The sequence below is a fragment of the Strigops habroptila genome, chromosome 4 (assembly GCF_004027225.2).
Source record: "Strigops habroptila isolate Jane chromosome 4, bStrHab1.2.pri, whole genome shotgun sequence".
Classification (NCBI taxonomy): Eukaryota; Metazoa; Chordata; class Aves; order Psittaciformes; family Psittacidae; genus Strigops; species Strigops habroptila.
The window spans coordinates 6,328,313-6,348,787 of record NC_046358.1 but is presented as its reverse complement, the minus strand read 5'-3'; the positions used below and the strand labels follow the sequence as shown (position 1 = coordinate 6,348,787).

The 20,475-nt window shown below is 40.2% G+C and overlaps 1 protein-coding gene across 13 annotated transcripts in view; it reads right to left on the bottom strand.

The window, feature by feature from the left end:
- PHF21A (PHD finger protein 21A) overlaps window positions 1–20,475 on the bottom strand; it is a 130,110-nt gene that overhangs the window by 97,437 nt on the left and 12,198 nt on the right. For 12 of the 13 annotated variants that reach the window (XM_030482168.1, XM_030482163.1, XM_030482169.1 and 9 more), the window contains exon 2: window positions 2,240–2,280. The gene's annotated coding sequence lies outside the window, so the exon portion shown is untranslated. Of the gene's footprint in view, window positions 1–2,239; window positions 2,281–2,871; window positions 3,374–20,475 lie in introns of those variants that run through there. The other variant, XM_030482161.1, reaches the window with a different exon arrangement.

Here is a 20,475-nt window from a genome sequence, read left to right as displayed (position 1 = left end):
GAAATTACATATAGTTCCCTGTTCTATTACCACAAACACTAATGAGAAAACAGAATCCTGGATTATTACTTCCACTCACTGACAAGAACAACTCTAGCCTGCATCAGGACCCTAGCACTGCAGTTTTGAAAGAAACCATGCTTCAAAAAACCACGTGGGAGGCTGGCTAATGAAAACTGAACCTACTCCAGAGGGAAAAAAGTCTTTTAGAAGCCTTGGAAATTCAGTTTTGGGGTAAAGATACAGATATGGCCAGTTTCTTTCTCTGTGTATCTTCAACAAATGAGAAGGCACTTGTGATGAATAGACAGAATAGTACCACTCTGTAACTACATAACTTTAAAGTTCAGTGCAAAACAGCAGAAGAGAGTTACCTCAACTGAGCATGGAAACAATATCTGTAATTTTAATACATGTGGCTGTAAAGCTCAGAACTAGTTCATGGGAAAAATGACACGGTACTTCTGTAAAAAAACATGTAAAGATTGAGCAACTACTCTTAATTATTAATGCACAACTTGACAGATAGAATTTGCAATATTGATGGTTCATAAAAACTAATCCAACCTAATTTCATAGATACCTGGAACAGCTAGAAAGGTTTTTTTCCAAAAATCAGTTTGTAAGAGGTTTAAGAAAAACGTGGTAGTGCTTTGCAGAAGGAAGTGGTTGCTCAGCCCAGGGGTGAAGACATGAACAACCATAATTCATTTAAAACTTCAGTCAAGGTGCTGATTTCTAAACATGAAATATATACAGTTGTTATTCGATTGTACCCCTCTAGAACTGAAACACTCTAAAACATGCACTTGAAGCTTTCCTTCCCAAGCAATAAGTATCCAGAGTTATTCCTGTCCAATAATTTACCTATTGTACCTTAATCACTTACCCAATGTGATCATTCCTTCCCTCCAACAAATCCATGACTGTATTTTTCTGGTTTATATAGACTAATGTCTAGAAATACCTGTGAGGGCAGCTGATGAAATATTGCTAGCATTTCCTTTGAAAGCAGGTACATAACTACATGAACAAGCGGTCATACACATCATGTGAGTGCAAAATTCCTCTGTATTTTTGAACTTTTACACTTTTAGACTTAAGTTTTTTAATCTTTCCTTGAAGTTAAGTCCAGTGACATTATAAACTACCTAGAATACCACATCCAGAAAGGTATAAACCCATCCCTGGATTAATCATAAAACATACTGCATTTTCCACTTTACTCTTATGACAGTGGCAATATTTTAATTAAAAAGCTTGTAGATGATTGAAATCGCATGGATGGGTTGGTCTGCAAACATCCTTCAGCCCATTCGTTTTTAAAGGAAAACATGCAAATGCCTCGTTCAAATCAGCTGTTTCCAAGAGGAAAGCAGAGGATTGTGGAGTAACTGCATCCCTTGCACACCCAAACATAGTTTCAAGCCTCAGCCAGAAAGAACACTGAGAGCAAGAGGCAAATTTGCCATTCCTTGGATTGATTTCAACTACTGGAGGCAGCAGTCCTCCATTCAATTTCTTGTTGGCATGCATTTGTTACAAGTAATCTCTTATTTCTTATGTGGTTGCTTCAGGACTTAAAATTTCATACCCAGATAAGTACACCAATGCACTGCAGTTAAGGTATTAGATACTTATATATTATATATATCTTCAGAGACTGACTCAAACCTTCAACTTAATAATCACCTAAGTGCATTAGAACTTCTCTATGATTATCTCAATTAACTACAATCCACACCAGAACCTCTAAAACATCACAACAGTATTTAAACCATGGCTATTTTGGAAACTACACTAGAAATACAGCTGATGACAAGGTGTATAGGTAGAAAAACAAAAGGTAGGACCCACACAAAAGCCTTGAATGCCTTCTGTGTGCATGGAAGGACTCTGAATAACTTTGAATTTTAGACAGAAGTCTTTCTGCACCAAAAATCCCTTCAAATACATTTGTTTTCCACATTACACAGGGGGGAAAAAAAAAAATATTTAAGATAATTATTTTTGAGTAGATTAATTTAAATATACTCGGTACTTACAGACCCTTGGGCCCAAATCTCAGCCCTACAGTGATTTTATTCATAGGACTGGGGCTTCCATCAGTAACATTTACTTCTTATTTTCTGAATATAAGAACAGAGAGGATTTCACTTTCTGTAAACATCAAACTTTTCCAGCTCTCCCTATCATCTATTCTTAGGTAAACCATCTTAGCCCAGCAAGGAGCACTTACCGGTTTGGAGGAAGTTTTTCCCTTCAGCTCTCTACCTCCTCCTACAAAAGCAGAACAACAACAACAACAAAAGATTATTACAATCAGCTTAACTACAGTTTGAAAGAGAAAAAAAGAAAATTCAAACATTTGGAAAGTTGAGGGAGGAGTTGTTTTGGGGTTTGGGAGAGGGTTTTTTGTTTGGTTTTTGGGCATTCGGGTTTTGGCAGGTTTTTTTTTAAGTACTGAAACTAACTATAAAATACCACTTGGAATGAAAAGCTGTTTGGCATGGCAGGGAAAGCCAAGGAGACCGACAATTCTAATCTGGATTAGAATACAAACTATTACTGTCTCTAGGGGAAGAACAGATTACAGGTACAAGCTTTTCTAGTTCTGTGAAAGGCCTGTGTCCCCTTCCCCGGGGGGAAATACCCACTCTCCATCACATTTAACATCTAAATCACAAGCCCTGTCAACTGCCACAGCTAAGTATGACGAGGTTAGCCACCCCAGACACTCGCCCATCACCTCTGCTAGAGGCTATACCAAGACAACAAAGATGGTAGAGCAGGTGGTGTGTCAGCAGTCACCAGAGCTCAAATCCCAGAGCACTAACGTAAACTGAAATCAATGGCAGTTTAAGCTAATACTTTAGGTCATGAACTGTGGAGGCTGAGAAGATACACTGCCCGTTACACTGCCTGAGTCATGGGAAGAACAACCTTTAACAGCAGAGCAAGGTAGTACGTCTTAAATCATCCTCATATGAATCATAAAAGACTCGTGAGTCAGAGTCCTAAAAAGATAGCTGAAATATAAATGATAACTCATTTGCTCAATTACTTTCCCTGATGCTAAAAAAAGCCTCCAAAATACTCCAATTTTCTAGTAAAATACTAGAATATTAGTGTATTTTAAGCTTCAACTCCACACCCAACAAGATCCTCGCAGATATGTTTCTATCCACACACAAGTCGTCACAGAGCTGAAGTTTAAGTCCCAGCCTTATAAATAGACACAGCAGTAGAAAGCCACATCATCATCTCTCACTCAGTGCAGACCAGCACAAGTGGAGGAGTTCACATTTCCTAACCAGCAGAACCAGGGTGCTGATGAGCACCAAGAACAGCAAGAGAACAGGAAGCGTATTGCTGGGAGTGACTGGAAGTTGGGTCACTCTCCCAGCCTCAAATCTAGTTGTGCACTTGGAAAAACAAAATATAACAGAAGTTCTTAAGTTAATTCTAGAGCAATTTGAGGTTAGTTTAAGTAACATCCAGCTGCTAACATGGCAGGTTATGAACCGGTGAGTATATTTTGGGGCTATATTCACATTAAGAGCTTTTGCTCTGGATGCTACAGAATTTAAAAGCCCCTCATTGTTGAGGGTGCTGAGGGTGTGATTCTCAAACTCTAGTTGTTTCTTCAATATTAAAACCTTAGTTGTTACCTCCACGTCCCACTATCAGTCACTTATTTAACTGACCCAAAAAACTACAGAGGAAGCTCTTTCGTCATGCAAGCACTGGGCATCCCTCTTCAACAAGCCACTACAACTCTATCTCCATGCTACTAATAATAATAATAACTAAAAAGAAGTCTCACTGCTGTAGTGACTAACTCTGGAAAGCTGAACAAACCAGTTGGTACTACACATCTGCAAATACAGCCTGAGAATAAAGGAGCATGATTTTTATTCTAAACCACAAAAATATCAATGTACTTGTAGCACAAATACACACATGAACTGGAGAGAAAATTGACACTTAAAAACAACAGCATGATTAACTGCTCCTTCCTTCCTTTTCTCCCTTACATAAGGGCTCTCCTCCATAGCAGGGCACTACCTTCATCAAGACTGAACTGTGCAGAATAAAGCTGCACAGTTACCAACCTTCAGATTGTATTTAACCACTCTGAAGGGCTGCAACCCCAGACTGAGAGCCCAGGGACCCACGAGGATGAAGTTAGGAACACCAGGAGTTTAATCGTGACTGACCAAGTGATTTGCTGTGTTGCCTTGGAGAAGTCACTTAGAAGGGACCTAGATAGGGAATGGAAACATATTTGCATCGTCCTCTGAACATAATTTACTACAGGTTTTTTTCTTAAGTGTTTAGAACAGGTTAATGTGTGAAAGTCAAGCCTTTGGAAATACAAAATACTTTCCTTCTATCCACACGGATAGTGTAGGTTTTTTACTGGCATCGCTGCCTCATTTAGCAGAGGGGACAAGCTTAGAGAATGAAGTAGCAGTTGAATAATTTCTTTTCACTCCGAGTTTTCAGTTTGCATGCTTTTTTTTATTCAGCATCTAAGCTCCACAACAAAGACAATGGTTTCCTCATAAGCAGCACAGTAATAAGAGCCACAGGAAAAACTTGTGCCTGACACAAGTTTTCTCAGATAGGGAATTGAGACAGAGAAAAGAAGAATAAACATACAAGACTGGCAAGTCCAAGCACCTTAGACTTAAGTTTTCCACTGCTCTTAACATTTTTATGGTAAAGAACAGTTTAGGACCAACTGGCTTTGGTTCTTGATTACTCTCTGCATTTGTGGCTACAGGGAACCAACCCGTAACAGTATTAATGAAAAAGGGACCAGATAAAATTTGCTCTAGAGATTAAATGAGATAATTTCTTTGCAGCAAGAGTACACATACAAACTCACGCCTTCTCACCCAGTACAAAGCACATTAGGCAGGTTAAGATCACACAGCTCACAATCACCCATATCAATAGAGAAATCTGAAGAGTTTAGCATTTTGCAGGGTTTCTTAACAAAAACTCCAGCAAGCAGAAATATATCAAAATCTCAGCTATTCATTTTACTGAGGTTGCCTTTAGAAGGCTCTAGAAACACATGTTGCAAAAGCTGTGGAGGCATGAGTCTGCATGGCTCACTCTCAGATTATTACATTATATTCTGCAACATTTGGGGGTTTGTAAAACCCAAGCCCTGGAAGCCATATTTCTCTATCCACTTCTGCTTTCTTCCCAAAACGTACACAGGATCAGAAGAAAGGCTTGAGCAGTGCTTTCCTATGTTTACTGCAAGCTAAAAAAGCAATGAGAATTAGCATTAGCCAAATAAAATAGCAAAGTTTTAGAAACAAGTTTTTCTCAGTGAGACTGTTGAGAATCTGATTAGCGTTGAGAATCCTCTTAGTGTTACTAACAGGAAAGGCAGTTTGATATATACATACACTTGAAGAAATATTCTCTCCTCCCACTCATCAGAAAAAGGCTCTTGAACCTTTTCAACAATTCTATATAAGATATGTAAGGAAAAATATGCCACCATTACCAAAACGCTCATATTGTGCAGATCAACTTTAAACTTCTTGTTGAAGCCTGTAAATAAGGAGAAGACTCACTTCATGGGACTGTTACAAAAACCTCAAACACAAAACTGAGGACATGAGAACTACACATGATGGTTAAACATTTTAGCATACAGAACCTGAAGGTTTAAGACTATTTAAATGCTAAGTATCTGTATACCAAGATGTTTGGTTACATCCCTCAGATTAATTCTTACATTCAAGTTATACAATAAAGCTTATGCCTCTGTAAGCAGAGACTCACTTGGAAAAAATGGGAGAAATGACAAGTCATGTTTAGCCAACTTGTTGGCATTTTTCCTAACTCTAGAAGATAGCACATGTTTACTGTTAGGTTACATACATATAAAGTTCCTGATTAAAGTTATGTTTCACATTACAATATATAATCATGCAATTTTTCCTTTTTACCAATAGGACCTTGGTCTTGTTCAAGTGCAGAGGATGGACTCGGATGAGAAAGGACTAATTGCTGTGCACAGGCAATTGTGAGCCTGACATTCTTTCACATTTCAGAGCTTTGCTTGGCAGCATTAAGGGTAAAGCATTAATTAAAAACTTAATTTATTTGGTGCAAAATACACCACACACAGAAAGCATTAATAGTATTGTCTGGACCTCTGTCTTTAGATGTGAACTCCTCAAAGCAACAGATCTCCTCCCTGTATTTGAAAGGCATCCTGCATATAGAGAGGACTCACTATCTTATAGGAAAACAAGTCGTAACCGTTACTTCACTGTGATTTTTAAGTGAGAAATGACAGAATTCCTATTCCTTAACAGGAGAGGATTTGTGCAGTTTCAAGAAGACAGAGCAAGCACAGCCAGACAGGGGGTGTACAAGCTCTTTCAAATGACATTATTACAAGCTCACGTTTCAATGACCATCGTTAGCAGAGCCGGGGCTGTCGCTTCTGTGATTAAAAACAAGGCTCCCGTGTGCCAGCGCAGGGAATCTGACCTTGCCGCTGTGCAGCAGCTGGGAGAACTCCCAGTCAGCCCAGTAACACGTGCCAGGCAGGTGGTAAAGGGACAACAGGATTGCCCAAGAGAACTGGGACTGCAGTGTACCAGCCATGCCTTCCAGCTTGTCCATCTGCACAGCTCCCTTTAACTTCTCCTTCCTTCTCCCTATCCCCCCACAACCCCACGTTTAGCCTACTGGAAAGTTAGCACAAGGATGTTTTAAAATCCCAGGATCACCTCTCTCTCACCTGAGTACATTTAATGTACGTGGCTTTGCACTTTTTACTCATGCACAAACCCCTCTTCTTCGAGGAGTATTTCTTGAATCACAGAAGCGCCTCCTAAAGCCACTTACACTTGAAAGGGAAAAAGGTAGCATAATTTAACACACCAAGGATTAACCATTTAAGCCATCTTTAAAATCAAACACTCCTGCTCCCACTTCTCACACACATACACCTTCTAAAGGAAAAGGAGAAAGGTGCTGCTGTCAAAATAGCCAACCAAACAAAACAAACCAACCACAAAACCCACAACAAATTCAACTCCCTGCTTTTCTCTTTCCTTCCATAAGATAAATAAGACATTCAGGGAAACTGTTTGTTTGGGGGTTTTCAATAAACAAAAACTAAACTAGAGGATTACAGTAAATCTGTTTCTCTAACATATGACTATTAGTAAGCCTGTCAGAAGTTCTTCCTGGCTTGATATCAAGGGTCCCATCTAACCGCTTCTGACATTCATAAAACCATCATCAGTATATTTCAGCTTTTTGTACCCAGAATGTTCTACAGCACTTGTCGCATTCGAAAGTTCTGGTACTGCAGGCAGAAGTCTGAAGAAGAACATTAGGCCTCACTTTGCTCACCAAGTTATTATTCACCAGTTCTTGGGTAAACACAAAACCACCTTCGATGCAGCGTGGTTAAATTCCTGCTCATGTCAAAAGCTGGATGACCTCAACTTTTATTTTAGTGGATTACTTTGCTATTTGGGAGGACTGGCTACCTATACATACACTAAGAGGAACCCCCAGGCCGAATTATGTCTGTAAGTTTATGCTTTACTAACAGTGCAACAGCAAAGTGTCACATCTGAAGCAAGGAGCAAGGGAATTTCTTGCAAAAATTAAAAGATTTACATGATGGAAAGATAGAAATCAGTCAAAGGCAGAGTTTGGAGTTCTGTTCTACCACATAAAGTTGCTCAAAATGTGTTATTGGGTGGTTGTTTTGGGGTTTTGTGGGGTGGTTTTTTTGTTTAGAAAACAAAGTTTAGTAATGGAACTTCCAAAAATGTTCATTAATCTGAAAAGTCCTAAAACTCGAATTTTTCTTTTTAAATCGTTTTCAATATATTTACAAAGTGTAAGTACAGCTGGGAGGGGAAAAAAGATGAAAAGGTTAATAAAAAACAGGAGTTGTGTGCTCCCAGCTGTACCAGCCCACTGTTTTGCCTCCAAATGTGCAAGAAATTCAAAGGGAAGTTATTTGGAGGAGGTTTTGTGTTGTTTCAGGGTGGTTTTTATTAACACGCCTAAAAGAATCAGTTCATTAACCTCTACTTAAGGCCCATTAACCTGTTCCTAAGGTGCGCTGCAAATTGCTCATTCCAGCCACTGAGAAGTTTCTGCCTCCCTTTCGTACTCCAGAGACAAAAGAGTATTTGAGGAAAAAACGATAGAGAAGGAGTTTTGAGGAAGAAGGAAGATTACTTTATAGAGAACACATAGAGTAACATTCCTAGTAATTGATTTAAAAACTGAAGGTGCAAGGAACAAGAAAAAACTTAAGGAAAACCACTCCAGTACTGATTAAAGTATTTTTTCCCCCGTCAAATTACAGTAAGAAGGGAAGGAGTTCTGATTTATTTTATTCTTTCAAACACAAGGAGAAATTTCATCCTGAGTGCCAAACTATTTTTCACTTTCTAGCAATCCACTTTATCTTGGAAATAATTGGCTTGTGGGAACGATGTGTTAGTGAGGCAGACGCGCCTTAAGAGTTTTGGGAAGAAGTCCAGAGTACAAAAGGAGATGATCTGGGTAGTGCTGCAAGACTGCAGGCATGAAATGCAAAACCAGAGGGATCTCTGACTAGCACTGGAAGTGCTACTGCACTTGTGGCGGGGAGAACTTCAACCATGTGCACATCCCCTGCTTGTTCAAACTGTTCCTCAAACTTTACCTACTAGAGACGTTCAGAATACAATCAGAAAGGCAGCCAACGCCTCAACCACAAAACAGTGACATTCAAGGACAACTTCCACCTCTACAGCAGGAAAGTGCTATTAACTCGGTTTGCCAGCAGGGGGAAATGCCAAACAAGTGAAAAAAAGTTAGGAGAGCAAAACAGGAAAGATGAGGAATAAAATTAAACAAAACAAACCACCATCGCCCCCTCCACGCACGCATATTCTCGGCAGATAAGGAAGGGAAAGATTGTGCTCCTGAGAGGAGAGGCAAGATAAAGGAAATACATATGACTTAAAGCAACCAAGTATTTTGCATGTTTTTCCAGGCTTTAAGAGAGGAAATAGTGAAAGTGCCAGTCCAAAACACAGCACCAGCAAACACAAGCTTTCGGTTTCAGTGTTAGCACAGAGTGACTGCAAATCAAAGTCTTCTTAAATCTAGCACTTCGATGAAGAGCAAAGCATTGCGATTGCACATCTGAGAGCGCCAAGGTGAAAGAATATGAATTTTTAAAGGACTATTCAACATGAATGTGTGAACTAATTTAAAGTGAATATATATATTCTAGAAAATCATTCTGCATTACAAAAGACTTCCTATTACACTTAAACAGAATCCCAAGAGTCTGGACTTTCTTCCTGAAGAGATTTCAGGACAGCAGGGGTCCCATTAGACACCCTGGTTTACTCCTACCTTAAAAATATTATGTCTACGCCACTTCCATGCTTACAAAGTAGAATAAAAACTACTTAAAGGGAGTATCAGAGTTAAGGGAACAAGTAAGTGTTGAAAATACTTTAATGAAGGGCAACTTGCATGCAACAGGCAGGAACCAGACACAATTATATGATGCAGTTTAAAATTAAGAAATAGAAAACCAACATATGAAAATTTGTTGAACGAAGAAATTTAACATCTACAATTTAAAATAATAAAAATACAGACAAGCACTGCAATCACAAGGACTTTCTGTTTGAAGCATCACAAGGAGCAACAAGGAGATTTTCAGTGACAGATTTATAGAGATGAGCGACACAAGTTTCTACTGTTACCTTCACACAAATATCAGACATTTGCTAGGTACACATGTAGCAATAAGCAAACAGTTAAAAATGCAGGTAAATTGTGGTTAGTGATTCTATGGTGAGTACCTTACAACAACAGGCAATCGTTTATACTTCCGTATTTAAAAAGCTCTTCCCAAATCAGATGCGGTACTTTCAGTAACGCTCTTCTCTCAGAGTAGCCACGAAACCTGCCGAGTTCCTCCAGCATGCACAAGGAAAGATTAGGCTAACGGTACATCAAGAGGTTTAACTAAATCCCAGCTCTGCTCAGAGTTTATAGTTCTGCCTCCCGTTTCTTCATGTAATTCATCCTGCAGCTGGGACACTCCCACGGGCAGCTAATCTATCTAACCAAGGCTCTCTCCTTTACGCTCTCCTCCAGCTGCAAGGTCCTACCATCAGCAGTCCCCTCTCTTTCTATGGGGGGAGCGGTGGGTGAGTCCACAGAAAGTTGAAGTGATCCACAGATAGGTCTGGGGAGCACGAAGCACAAGCTTAAGCACCAAGAGCACTGGGCTAGCAGAATGGAGACCTCCCCTCAGCAGCCGAGTTCCAGTGTGCGATAGCGGGTAAGAGACTGAGCACTTTGCTGCTTTTGTTTTTAACTAAAGCAGTCATGTTTCACTTTCCCCACCTGGTCAGAAGTTTGGCTTGAGAGTTATGTTTTCAGTGATCCGGTCACAGAGACACATTCTTTTCCTTTTGAGACTGGGAGATCTACGTGACCACTGGGAAAAAAAGAGGCATCCGAGTTTGCCAGGCATCTGAATTCTCTATGTGCTGCTGGTTACTCAGGCAGAATAGAAATCACTATTTTCTGCTTATCCTCATTACAGCACAGCGATAACAGTTCTTTACTTGTTGACTCCATCATCCAGGAAGAGACTGCAAAAAGGCTAAAGAGAGAAATTATCACTTAAGATGTACTTTAAACACTAAAATTAAACCAACCTGTGCTGGTTTTGCTATGGGTCAACTCCCATGTCAATATGCTGCAACAAACACTGGTCCAACACTTCCTGTTTGGCACAGTTCTTATAATAAACTGGCCCCTTCACTTTAATTCTTTTAGCAGATGCATTAAAAAAAGGCCATTTTATGTATATAAAAACCAGCAGCATAAACTTGAAAATTAGCTGCTAATGTACATCTTTGTGCTCTGTATTTTATGATACTGAAAGATACTTTAAGGAATACAGGAGTTCATTTTATCTTCTGTAGAACTTCTGTTGTAACTTGAAGCGAGATGGCTCAAAATGAGAAACTCTAAGTAAATCCTTGCCTTTACAACACTACAGATCACTGGCTCCGACGTGTCACTGCCTTCTCTCTCAATAATTGTCAGAAGCCAACATGAAAATGATTTGTTAGTGAACAGATGTTCACATGACAAAAGTATCAAAGAACAAGCGTTTGTTTCTTAATCCCTCTTCAGATTTTCAGAATGAGATGAAAAAGGTAAAAGCCTCTCACCTCCTAGAAGTGATTTATTTTTTTTTTCTAGACAGAATACTGGCACTTTAATTTCACACAGTTCTATGCAAAATAAGTCTCAGACTTCTGTTGATTCAGTTGGGTGCTCAGAACCCTACGAAAGGTGGCTGGGACCCTCTGCTGCTACCAGAAAGGTATCACATTTTCCTCTCCTCTTGAATAAATACCACACATGTTCTAAGTACAGCATTTACTAGAAAACATTCTCCATTTGAATTTGATTTGCTTTTTAGTCAAGCTTACTTTATTTCACCAGCTATTATTTCATTATGGTATGCTGGCATTTTGGCATCCCTGATCTCCGGAGCACAGAGACCCACAAAAAAACAAATATAGATCAGCTTAAGAGCCTCTAACAATAAGTACAGTCTGCTCTGGGTAAAGATTGAATTAATAAAATAAACAGCATTAGGTTTTTCACGAGTTTCTAGTTTTGTGGACTGCTAAATTATGATAGAGCACTTACAGGCATCAACATGTTTTACAAGTAGTCTAAATAAAAAGGCAGTAAACAGAATTAGGCAAAACACGCTTGTACCAAACTCAGAACTAGACAGAACATAGAGAGCTCCTTTCTCTCCTCCTCCATCCCAAAATAAAAGCGTGAGCGAGAAGGGATTTCATTACATTCTCAGAGCTGTTAGAAGGGAAGTCAGGCCCAGCCCCTGGCATCTCGCATGCAGGCTGTACACACTCCCAGGCACGTCACGCTTCTGAGCGATCTGCCTTCCCAAGGCCTCCAACGCAGCCGTCGCTAGGCCTAAATCAGGTAGGCTGCGTGCAGTGCTGCTGCAGAGGAGCCCGAGTCCACCCCTTCTCCCTTCCCATTTAAACCACCAGATCTGCTTTTCCTCTCTGCTCCCTTCAGCTGTAGCGTCTGTATTTAAAGACGAGGGAATCACAATTCGTTGTGCAAGATGCGGCTCTGGTTTTTCCTTCTTCGCTACATCAGCTTCCCTGCAGCATCTGAGCCATCGTCGGCTGTTGGGTTTTGTTGCTTGAATGCAACAGGACTTCGGCTGCGGCACTGCTGCCACGGCATACCACTAAGGGGAAAAAAAATCCCTCTTCTCACTCGCTTCCTGCTGGGCTCTGAACATTCCCATCTCCCCATTCTCTCAAACAGACACCCAAGTCCAACACTGGCTCAATATTCACCCATTTCTCTCTCTTTCAATACTAATTCCTGTTTATTTTCATACAAAGCTATTAAATAAAAGTGCAATGAAGTGATGGCCCAAGTACCTCAAGTGTTTTCTTACAGAGAACTCTATTTCTCCGCCAGGTTAATCCCATTCTGACAACTACTTTGAGCCTTTTACTTCATCTAATTCAGCATTTTTCTGCTCTTAGGATTTCTAATCTACCTTGTCACTTTGCAACACCCAGGATCAAGACAAGCAAACACAAATAAAGAAGTTTTGTCTCTATACAGCATGAACTTTCTCATCCAGGCAAGAATGGAACACTGAGATAAAAACCACATTTTCTAATAGCTTTACCCTGAATGACATTTTGGGTAAAGTACTTGATGCAACACGGTCTCATGAGACTGACGCAAAACTACTGGGGAAACACAACAGCATGAACTAAGGTACAGATGAAGTCTCAAAATTCATCTCGCCAGGCTACACAAAAAGGGGTAATGTTCTGGAGGTCAAACGTGTATCAAAACCCTGCATAAAAACACACAGAGGACTTGAAAGAACACTAATACTCAGAGGCAAGTACAGAAATACATGCTTTACCTGAATACTGGAGGCAAAAATGGTTTCATTGCACTTTTTCTTTTAAAAAAAAGAATAAATTTAGAAAATCCACATCAAAAAATATAAACTTCAAACCCAAACTTCCCCCCTCCCGGTATCACCAGTTTGTCCCTTCCAGGGAACACTCCACAGCAATTAAAAGATTTCCAAGACAATTCATAGTCCATGAAACTTCTTTTCTTTAATAAATACGTAATTATTTAAACAGTGATTTGACGAGCATATTGCAATGGAAACCCTGACAACACTCAATACATGAAACATTTATGACAGAGTCCTAAGGAACTCGGTATTAGACAACAACCAACACAAAAGAGATGGACAAGTGAGAACAGCTGTATATACAAGTTTGCTCACGCACCTTGCAAAGACCTGTTTTCTCTTTCCCATTACAGGTTTGTTTTCTGATCTCAAAATCTGAGCAGCTGTTTCCCCCTCTCTGTTCTGCACAATAGACCTGAACTGAATTACAAGGTTTATTTCAGCCCCTTGTTTTCCAAGAAACACCTGCCCTAGAAGGAAGGAAAAGCAGAACGCTACCACTCTGCACACCCTTTGCAGCCCCCCTCTGCTGCAAGAAAACATACATCCTGCACCAGGCAGGATTTAAGTTCTCAAAACAAACATAAGCATTTTAAAGAATTCTAAAACAAGAAGCATCTAATGTCTCAGAAGTCACTCCTAGTGAATAATAGTCCCTATTGTCATTTTAACCTGCACTAAATAGCATATTTTCAAGCCATCTATTGGAGAAACATTAAGAATTTCAATTATTTCAGCCTTTTCTGTTTTCTCAAGTCACATTAACAAGCACATAATATCTGGCACAGGTTCTGGGGAGGAAGTGGCCTCTATATCTTCCTTTCATACACAGTACAGGCTCCAATCCTGGAAGAAGGCAGAATGATAAGTACTTTCTTTCTGAAGAGCACAGGATGGTTGTTTAGTGAACAGACCAAAGGCCCCTGGATCAGCAGTAGCATGTCTTGCCAGTTTCAGAACTAGCTCATTTGAATCACCTCTGTCAAGCCACTTAAAGCATTTCAGCTTCCAAACACAAGTACACAATAATGATAACCTGGTTTAGAACAACGCAAGTATTCATTTCTTGGCTTTGTATGTTTTAGAAGTGTCTGAATAAAGTTCACTAAGGTACAGAACAATGATTTGTCCAGGTAGAGGCAAAGAACCCAAGCAAACTTCAGCTGCTTCGGTTACATGTGCTACAAAACCAAAACACATTCATTCATGAACATCTGTAACTGTCAGGCTTACTAGTTCCAAAATCTGCATAGAAGTTCTTACACAAGCAGTCAAGATAACATTAATTTTTATGAATTAAACTTTTCGCAGTTATTAACTTCCTGCTGCAGTCACACAAGTACACTACAGACTGTTCAAATTCCACAACAGATTAATACTAACCTACCAAAAACACATTTTTTCCACAACTTGCAAAGCATCACAAGATGCACCCACACAAGAGCACAAGCTGCTAAGAGCTGCTGAATATAATAACACAAAATTATCCTTTAAATTCCCAAATGCACAAATAGCAAGGAAGTGGAAAGGGGGTTGGTTCCCCCAACAATAATCTAAACCACCCAGATATCAGTGTGCACAATCCGTACACACTGAGCAAAGCTGAAGTAAAGGATGCAATTCCTACAGTGGGTAAATTGTCACAGTCTGGATGTCACATCTGCATGTTCACACATGACTCATTAGTCATCTTGTCCTTCAGGCTAGAAGTCTTCTGGACAGAAGTGTCTGTCGCAGCCCTTCTTCCTACCCCTCAGATATGATAAGAGCAAACACATGTAACTACTCTGTCAGTCTAATTATTTAATCCCCAATCAATACTTTGAGCAGCGAGAGAAAGGTAAATTCACATGAAGAAACATAACCACCAAAACAAGCATTATTTTCTAGCAATATTTCTGCTCTGAAAAGTGTCTGTTTCCAGTTACCTAAAAGTTCGACTAGTTAATAAAAACTCCCCCAAACCCAAGCTGAGATGTTCTAGTTAAAGAAGGATTAAACTTATGAGAGTTAACACCTGCCCTTTGCCTCTCGAACTGCCTTAAAACTGATCAGAATACCTGTCACTGAGATCGAAGCTGAGCGAGTGAACCAGATTTTGGATTTCAAACCAGAGTTTTAAATAAAACAGATGAAAATCCTACCAAGATGACAAAAAGAGATAGCCAGTGGATTCTTGGTATTTATTCAAAACAATAAACTTACAACCGGTCGTTACAAAAACATGACAAACTTGATATAATTCATGGTACTAAGCTAACAAAGCACTGGCCATTGAAATCATCATTAAAAACAAAACAAACCCAAACCCCCACGTTTCTGAAGAACATTCTCTTCCGAGCATTCATACTGAAGATTGCAATCTTAATGAAATGAAGCTTTTGGACATCTAACTTCAAAGCAAAGGGACACTGGAATATACACATCTGGAACAGCAAAAGCTTCATACACCACATTGCATCAATAAACTAAAAGGAAGGTGAACCCATGTGTACACCTCACACCAGCTTAGAGTCAAATCCAGGAGAGAACCTCCCCCTTCCTAAGAATATATTAAAAAGCTGAAAATAAATAAAACACTAAACAGACAAAAGGCAGGGATCCATAGAAAGGATGAAGGTTGAGTCTGTGAACGTACTTTTAACTGATCTGGCAAAAAGGGAGTTTGCAGACATGATGATGCTTTCCATTATTCCAGACAGTTAAAATTAAAGCAAACTTCAAAGAGTTGGGGGGGATCTGATAATACCGAATGATTTTCATTTGTCATTTTATTGTCCTGTGTCGACAAGTGCAAAGTAACACACTCAGAGGCAGAAATAGCTCTCGCTATAAATACACAATGATGAGTCTAAACTAGGCATTACTACTTACGAAAAAGACTGAGATTATTGCAAGCAAACAGTTCAACTCCCAGCAGCAGAAAAATCTCAGAAGGGATCAGAACCAGAACAAGCAGGGAACATTCTGCTGTGATGCATGCTGCATGTAATTCTGGCTGCTCCACCTCAAACAGGGGAGAGCTAGAAATGGTACAGAGAGGAATGACAACTAGGGAGCATGTTTAAAACAAATGAAACTGGGTTTCTCTCATCGACCCACCATGTTCACAGGAAATGCAGTTAAACTGCGTGGAACTTGCTGCTCTGGAACACTATGGAAGCCACAGATAGAAATGGAGTTCAAAAAGGCAGCAAACAAATTCACCTATAAATAGTTTGATGTTGCTATTCACAGTGCAATAGCCCAAATGTAGCTTCCATCTCAGGCAGCAGCTAAACAAGTGTCTGTCAGAAATTTACTGTTAATATTTCAGCAGCTGACAGAATTCACCCATTTCCTACGCCGTTCAGTCAGCTGCTGCTGCTGGCCACTGATAAAGGCAAGATGCTGGATTAGATGGACATTTAGTCCAGCACAGTATGTTAGTTCTTACATTTAATCACACTGAGCAGCCATACCAGTATATGCTTTGGGTTGTTCTGGAGGTTGGTTCTGCTGGTAAATAAACCAGGCTATAATTCAAGCATGTAATGTTAAAAGCAGGAATTGTGACTTGTGAAGCAGAAATCAAACTGGTTTATGCTTATTGTGTAATATAACGCAACACTGAAATAAAGACACAATCAAATATTCAAGGGTACAGATTTTCTTTTACATAACACTTCAGACTGCTGAAAAATTCTTCTATAAGCCCCTCACTCATCAGAATTTCAACCCAGGTTGACCCAGGCTGTTAGTCTCTCCTAACAGAGAAAGACCCAGAAAGCTGGAAAGCAGCACTGAACATAAGCCATGGATGTTTGCTGGAAAAACTGCCAAGACCCATTTAAGATTGGCAACAACTTGGCTTTCACCCAGCTGACCAGAGGAAAGATCTCCTGAACCAATGGATTCAAAGGGAACACGTAGATGAATGTCTGACTTCTCTCCAAGAAAACTCATCTTGCCAAAGTCATCAGGTCCTGTCTGACCCCGGAGCAGTACTGGATGCTCTCCTTTTTAATAAGGAAGCTTAGCTGAAGTACTGCTGTCACAGAAAATGCATAACCTCAAGCTGAGGCCCAGGACAAACACTGAAGAGCATTCTGCTAGGAAGTACTGCTAATCCTGCTAGAAAGCACTGCCTGAAGAAATTGGTGAGTGTCCGCTTTCCCATCACTGTCAGCTTCCTTCTCCTTGACAGATGAGTTTTTGAAGATAGCCAAGCTGAAAGCCATGCAGGATAAACAACCAGGTCTCAATCTGTAAGAAACACAGTTTTATTTTCTAGAGCCCAAATTACAACAGGTCTGGAAAACAAAGCAAGTGGCCAGTATACACCACCTTTCAGTGCTGCTGTAGGCAGTAAGATGAAGACAGATGTACCCAGTAAGCGTATCATCCTTATCAGGAACAAGCAAGTATCAAGGATTAAAATACATATAAAAAAGCAGAAGCTCTGTGATCAGTTTCATGAGACACAGACAATGCCTCAATGACATTATTGCTCAGCTACTCTGGTAAGGAAGCTGACCATGACCTGGTTTACATGAGAAATCTCTTAAGCCACACAAAAAGACAACAAAATAAGAACTTCAGGGTGAGCTACATTTCGTTTTCATTTCACATAAGGGCTAGTATCAGGTTGGTTTGGGGTTCTTCCAGTTTGTTTTGAGAGGGAGGATTATCTAGGCCAGTAAAACATTGAAATCGGTCCTGCTGAAAGAAAACAGCAACGTAACACCCTCATCATCCTGAAGATCACTTGTGCAAACTACACCTGCAACAAATAGCACAACAAACTAGCAATTCAAAGAAATTGGCACTTTTATTTGTAGTTGGGAACTTCAGACTTGCTACATGTTTTCTCACTCCATGGACTGAATGTTTCAGCTTGAACCTGTTGGTAACCCCAGGAGAACACAAGCAGATTTAATCATAACATGTGTGCGTGTACCGAGTATATTCATGCTTCAGTGCTTCTGTTGATCATCCATGGGACAACATTTCTCTCTTCTCCATCCCATTAATAAAGCCCATCACAGGTGCAGAATTTGTCTTCCAGATACATAACTTGCAAAGTTTTCTTCTGAAGTGCCCCATCTCTCACTGACAGCAAATTCTAGTACTGAGCAAGGTATAAAGAGCTTCGAGCAGTGCCAAGAAGCTTCTCAAATCTCACTCATACTTTGCTCACAACAAAGCAAAAATGCTTATCCTCTTGTTCTCCTACTAAGTTCAAGGGGACTTTCTGCTCTCCCTCTTATCTGCTGATACTTCTTCAACTATTATACAGGAAAATTCAGTTGATTGCAATAACACAGGCAATGATTTTGATCCATCTCTTTTTCCCCTCACGTGTTATGCTGCATGGAGACCGAGGAAGAACTGGGCAACTCTATGGATGCCTCCAGGTTTATGCCCATTTGCCTGCAATTCCAAGCCACTGGTCTTAGTGATGATGCAGGCTGTCCCTTCTGGTGCAATAGAGTTCCAATGTTGGGTTACTTCACATTTCCATGACACTTGCATATATACAAAGCAGAACAGCTTCCTTTGGCAACATGCAGAACAAGAATTGAAAGTCTTCTCTCTGAAAAACGCAGTGCCAGCCAACACTCTCTCTTTGGATCTCAGGACTTTAATGCCAAGGCAATATACCTGAGAATTATTTTATAAATCATTCACACTCATTATTTTAGAATCATTTCATTAAGCAGTGATGTAAGTGGGGCTAACTGCACGTGAACAGAAGCATGCCAGTCACTAAATTGTTAACACCAGAGGATACTCCACAAAGTTTCATTACACCCATCTATAAATCAAGAGATCACCAAAACCAGAAGTCTGCATCACAGAAATCACATTGTAGAGTATGAGACACAGTTGTTACTGAAGTTGCCTTGTATTTGGCCTTGAAGCTGTCTCCACAGTTACAGAGTTGAGATGTCACAGCATAAAAACACTTCAGTAAAAGAGACTGCACTAAAACCCACTTACTGTGGAAAGTCAAGCGAGGCTTACGCAGAAATGGAGTCTTGAAACAGGAACTCTTAGGAGACATTAGGGGGGCATATGCCAAAGTTCCCGAGCTCTGCAAATACTCTAAGACACCAGCAGACACCTCAAGCAGTGCCATTAAGGGTTGGAACTGGAGATACTGGAGACTAAGAGACATGCACTTAAAAGATCATGATTCAACATCCCACCAGAACCCAAAAGTCTGATGTTATGGGTAGTCACAGAATCAACCACATGGAGTTCTAAGCAGACTCACACTTTTAAGTGAGCTATTTACAGCAGACAGCGAGCAGAAAGGGAGCTATACCTTTCATGTTTGCACTGGAATATACCATCCTTATTAAGCAGCACCAGAAGAGTTAGTGGGAGCAACGCTGGATTCAGCCAGCTGGGATAGATGCAGAAATTTGGGTATCGCTGACTCTGCCAATTTTCCACTTGGAAATGGTGTTTGTCCAAATTAACAGAACAAGATACCTGTCTCTGAACAGTACTCACTTGGGAGACTTGGAGCAGTCTGCCCCCATAAGCTGTACACAAGATAGTTTTAACATCTGGTTAAGACTTCAGCACTGACACTAGTTACTCAGAGTTCAGTGTGCTGCACATCAAAACACAGCCACTTGTGCGGAGTGGTAAGTCCTTTGTACCAGACTCAGAAAGCACGATGCAGAAACAGTGATATTAAGCAGTAAAGCTACAGGAACCTCACTCACACACTGGTCATAGACCAAGTACATTCTGGGGATGTTTCAGGTTGGTAAATGTAAGCACAACCTTAACTTTGACCCTCTGGAGACATTTCGGATGTGTGCCCATGTAACATGATTATGATGTAAAAGCATAATCATGCCTACATGGTAACATGCAATTTCTTGTATTCAACGCAGTGTAAAGCAAGGGAGCTAGAAAGGTGGACAAACACTTCCAACAGCCACAACTGTCACCACCATCTTTTTTCTATGTTTTTTCAGGTTGTGCAGAACTTAACTCTGGGCTGTTTCTTGGCGCCAGTGCTTACCCATGCAACTCAGACCTCAGTGGATTTCAAATTCACCTTCATTAATCATTCTCTCCCCTGAGCATCAGGTGGTCTCCCATCCCCATTCAAACCTCCACTTTTCTCCCAACCCGAGATAACCTAATATAAAAAATACATCCCACACTTCAAAAACCAAAGTACCCTATTTATTTTGTACAACCAGTTTTACAAGCATCTCAGCTCCTTTGGGACAAGCTCCACTTACTTGTACACCGCTCATACTTAATCAGTAAATCATTTTTAGGCTTGTTTTTGTTTACAAGGTAGCAACATTCCGGACTTGAAGGAAGCAAGCAGTTCACTGGATTAAACACACAAGCGAGGGCCTCTG